The sequence below is a fragment of the Tachypleus tridentatus genome, chromosome 4 (genome assembly GCF_004210375.1).
Source record: "Tachypleus tridentatus isolate NWPU-2018 chromosome 4, ASM421037v1, whole genome shotgun sequence".
Lineage (NCBI taxonomy): Eukaryota > Metazoa > Arthropoda > Merostomata > Xiphosura > Limulidae > Tachypleus > Tachypleus tridentatus.
This window is the reverse complement of record NC_134828.1, coordinates 31,681,562-31,686,869: the sequence shown is the minus strand read 5'-3', so window position 1 is coordinate 31,686,869 and position 5,308 is coordinate 31,681,562.

The following is a 5,308-nucleotide window of genomic DNA, read 5'->3' as shown; positions in this document are numbered from 1 at the left end:
TTCGGTCCAATAAAATCATACCATATGTAATCCGTGGTGATTTCTTTATTACAACATTAATTATTTTGTGATATTTTATTCGCCCGAAAATCATTTTCGCCCATGAGGAATTCCCAGCAGAACAATATTGCAAAATATTCACTTAAAGAGGTGTAGTTTCGCGGCCTGGCATGGCCAAGTGGTGAGGGTGCTCGACTCGTAATCTGAGGGTTGCAGGTTCAAATCCACGTCCCCTCAAACTTGCTTGTCCTTTCAGCCGTGTGAGCGTTATGATGTTACCACCAATACCACTATTCGTTGGCAAAAGAGTACCCCAAGAGTTGCCGGTGAGTGGTAATGACTAGCTGCCTTTCCTCTACTTATTTACTGCTAAATTAGGGACGGCTAGCGCATATAGCCCTCCTGTAGCTTCGCGCAAAATTCAAACCATTTTAACTTCGTAAAAATAAAAAGTTAAATTGGGTGGGATTCGAATTCATATTCACATCAACCGAAAAAGTCCTCGAATTACTTTTTTGAAAGTCACTACCTTTATAGCATGTGTTTATATTCTGTGTTTCTTCCTTCTCGGAAGATTCTCAATAGTTAATTAATGGTTTATTTTTTGTTGTTTATTCAAACAAAATGGAGCATAGATGAACTTCAATTACTTTATAATGAAGTTTTTGTAAATTGAAGCTGGTATTAACACCTCTCTATAGAAAGGGTAGTAAACAACCAGATTAATACTTGTTTAGATTGTGATTAATTAGAGATGCATTATCGTTACAAGAGGCACCTGTTTGTGATATGGTTGTTTCTCTTCATTTCGTGTTGGCCAGGTGGTTGAGGCACTTGACTCGTAAGGCGAGTGTTGCGGGTTCGAATTCCGGTCGCATCAAAAACATGCTCGCCCTCCCAACCGTGGGGGCGTTAGAATATTACAGTCAATCCCACTATTCGTTGATAAAATAGTTTCTCAAAAGTTGTGGGCGAAGACTAGCTGCCTTCCCTCTGGTCTTACACTGTTAAATTAGGGACGGCGGACCCAGATAGCCCTCGTGTATCTTTGCGCGAAATTCAAAACACAAACCAAACAAATTATTTCATGTTGGACACGTATTTTAAGAATATGTAATTCGTGTTCTTATAATTGTATCCTTTAAACTCGGTATAGCTCGAGTCATCTAACGAAAGTCAAACAAATAGGCAGCCTAAAAAAGCAAACACTCATGTTTGGAATGAAAGCTGAGGTGTAACGCTACTTCAGATTTCTCACGAATGGTTTATCAAAGACTTTTCTACAGATTAAGTTCAGCAGCATTTCTACACATGACCTGTACTTATACACACGGTATATACACGCACAGATGAACCTCCATTGTATCCACTGAAACGTCCGTTGTATAACCCCCGCGTGTACGTAACAAATTTCTTGGACACATGATTAGTCTCAAAATATATCTGACGAATTCGTATTTGGTATTATCCAGAAGACGGTAGTGGGCTTCACACACACAAAGGCTACAAGATAGAGGAATTTAAAATTTTAAATTTCCTATACTGGGAGTGGGGCTATACAAAACCCTATAAGCACTGAAATAAAGAAGGAGTGGTGGGTAAGAAAAACAACTAACTCCTCAAGTAAACCATTTTTTTTTTAAATATGGAGGAAAAAACACGTTTGTTCCCCACACATAAGGAATTAGTGGTCCTGTCTTATAACATAGAGACAAAAAAGTAAAATTATTATTGCTAACATGGCAGTAACGCCTTTAAAACTATTTAAGTACAGGTTAAGTTTCTTTTTTGCAAGTTTCTTATTAGCGTTTGCACAAACTGATCTTATTCGAATGGAATAATCAGGAATAGAGATAAAAGAAAATTGATCAAATGAATCACTTGCACGTGAAAACGCTATGAGGTTTTCGTCTTGTCAAGACAATTTTTAATTAGGGTTTAAATGTTCATGGTTTATCATTATTGCTCAGACCTTGACTGTCAAACTAAGTAGATACCTTCATTACCATTCTGGGGGAACCACCACTCACGATCAGATATCATCTAATTCTTTGGAAAAACTGCCTTGCCGACAGTGGATGATTTTCCAAATACATAGGGCATACGTCCTCTTCTCTCCCCAAGATGGGAGAGACCGTAAAATCCTCAACTAGATTATAACTTTCGATAACATTTGTAACTTGTTGCATTGAAAATGTTTTCTCTTTGTATTCATAAAACATCACAGATAAAATAAACTAATATTTTAACAACTAATTGTTGTTCAGCGCAAACCTACACAATAAGCTATCTGTGATCTTCCCATCGCGGGTATTGAAATCAGATATTTAGCTTTATATGTCCTCATACTTACGGCTGAGCCACTTAAAACTGGTTTTTCTCTCTGTCAAGAGAGGATAACTGTTTCATTCAACTCATTTCACTTTAACTCTACTACTTGCTATACTCTTTTTTTTCATTCTTATAATTTTGTAGTCCGTTATTCCTATGCACTAGGCCTGAGTTTCATCATATCTTTTGTTTTTTTTTTTTCTAATCATCTTTTTATCTGATTTTTTATTCTTTATTTCCCTACGCCTGTCTTCTACAGTTCTTTGTTTTTCTGTTCTTATTTCCTCCACTCTCTAACATTCTCTTTTCTTTCTCTTATCTCCCATCGTTCTTTCCTATGCTTTAGAACCGTCTTTCCCTTTCTTTCTCTCCTCCGTTATTTATTTTTCCACATACTATTTCTTTCTTCTTTTTCTACCATGACTTCTTCTACTTTGTAAGTGTTTCTTTCCCTTCATTTGTTATCTTCTTTTTTTTCGCTCTCCAACTGTCCCTTTTCTTCTTCAATCCCTTAAACATTTATTTCAAACTCCGACTTATTTATGCGTTTCTTTTCTTTTTTCTTCTCTCTAATATTATCAGCTCTCATGAGTCCCCCTTCTTCTGTTATATACTGTTTATTCAACTCTAACCAATTGTTCTCTTTATCTTCTCCGCCATTTTTCCTACATTTCAAACTATTGTTCTCTGCTGTCATTTTTTCCTCCCTGTAGTTGTTTCTTCTCCTTCTTAGCTCTACTATTATTCATTATTCTCTGCTGTTATTTTTTCCTCCCTGTAGTTTTCTTCTCCTTCTTCATAGCTCTACTATTATTCATTGTTCCATGCTGTTACTTTTTCCTCCCTGTAGTTTTCTTTTCCTTCTTCTTAGCTCTACTATTATTCATTGTTCTCTGTTATTACTTTTTCCTCCCTGTAGTTTTCTTCTCCTTCTTCTTAACTCTACTATAATTCATTGTTCTCTGCTGTTATGTTTTCCTTCATGTAGTTTTCTTCTCCTTCTTCTTAGCTCTACTATTATTCATTGTTCTCTGCTGTTATTTTTTCCTCCTTGTAGTTTTCTTTTCCTTCTTCTAAGCTCTACTATTATTCATTGTTCTCTGTTGTTATTTTTTCCTCCCTGTAGTTTTCTTCTCCTTCTTCTTAGCTCTACTATTATTCATTGTTCTCTGTTGTTATTTTTTCCTCCCTGTAGTTTTCTTCTCCTTCTTCTTAGCTCTACTATTATTCATTGTTCTCTGTTGTTATTTTTTCCTCCCTGTAGTTTTCTTCTCCTTCTTCTTAGCTCTACTATTATTCATTGTTCTCTGCTGTTATTTTTTCCTCCCTGTAGTTTTCCTCTCCTTCTTCTCAGCTCTACTATTATTCATTATTCTCTGCTGTTATGTTTTCCTTCCTGTAGTTTTCTTCTCCTTCTTCTTAGCTCTACTATTATTCATTGTTCTTTGCTGTTATTTTTTCCTCCCTGTAGTTTTCTTCTTCTTCTTCTTAGCTCTACTATTATTCATTGTTCTTTGTTCTTATTACTTTATTCTCCTTGTGGTTTTCTTTCTCCCTTCTTCTTAGCTCTACTATTATTCATTGTTCTCTGCTGTTATGTTTTCCTCCCTGTAGTTTTCTTCTTCTTCTTCTTAGCTCTACTATTATTCATTGTTCTCTGCTGTTATGTTTTCCTCCCTGTAGTTTTCTTCTTCTTCTTCTTAGCTCTACTATTATTCATTGTTCTCTGCTGTTATGTTTTCCTTCCTGTAGTTTTCTTCTCTTTCTTCGTAGCTCTACTATTATTCATTGTTCTCTGCTGTTATGTTTTCCTTCCTGTAGTTTTCTTCTCCTTCTTCGTAGCTCTACTATTATTCATTGTTCTCTGCTGTTATGTTTTCCTCCCTGTAGTTTTCTTCTCCTTCTTCGTAGCTCTACTATTATTCATTTCACCTACTAAATGCTCCTTCATCTTCTATTTCTCTAAACCATTCATTTCTCTACTCTTGAACTGATTTTTCTATTAATGTTTTCCACCATTCATTCTTGCACTTCCTTATTGTCCTTAATTTTCTACTATTATTTTCTTATACTAATTGTTCGTTTCTCTGCTCTCTGCTATTCTTTCCTACACCACCTAACTAAATTCTCCTAATTTATATTATTATTTTCTTTCTACTTTTCTTGTCACTTATTCTGTTCTGGTTGTTCAAAGTTCGTAACGTCTTTCTCGTTTCTTCTAGTTATAAAAATTATTTTACTATTGGTATCCATTTTCTTCCACGTATTTTTATACATATTTAATACTCATCTGTGGGATTTTAATGTCTTATAAAGATCACGTGTGATTGTTTCTCTGCTAACCCTTTATTCTAACGAATGTTTTGAACCTTAAGTAACCCACAATTCACGTATTGTCTATCCTGACAACACAGAACACGTTAAAGGATTCAGTGGTGGTTTAAAATAATTAAACAACAATTAAGGTAAAGTAACCTTAAATAAACCATATCTTCTGAACTTTTCAAGACGCTTCACGTGGTCCAATTGCTATTAAAAATGTTGTAGACCCGTATTGTTTTTCATTTCGATAGTTCAAGTTAACATACAATTTATTAAACCATATAATTTCCTCTAATGGTTAGCCACCAAAAATGATAGAACAAACTGGATTATCCTGGTAAACTGATTATTGTAAACAAACTGCTCGTTTTATTCTGTTACGATTGTCAGTCAGATTTCATGAATTTATCTTTGAATCGAAATTTTAGTACTTTTTAACTATTCACAAGGATCGCATATGGTTTTAACGAAAACTACGCTCGTGTCTTCAAATCGAAACTAACACTTTTCAGTCATTCGTTAGGAGATCATCAGTTTTTCAGTGATAGATTTCAATACTTGTTAATCTTATTTCAAGTTAAAGATCATTTACATCCAACGTCAGTATGATGCTTATATATTAACCCAAACGAAACATAGTCTTTCTAAAAATTAT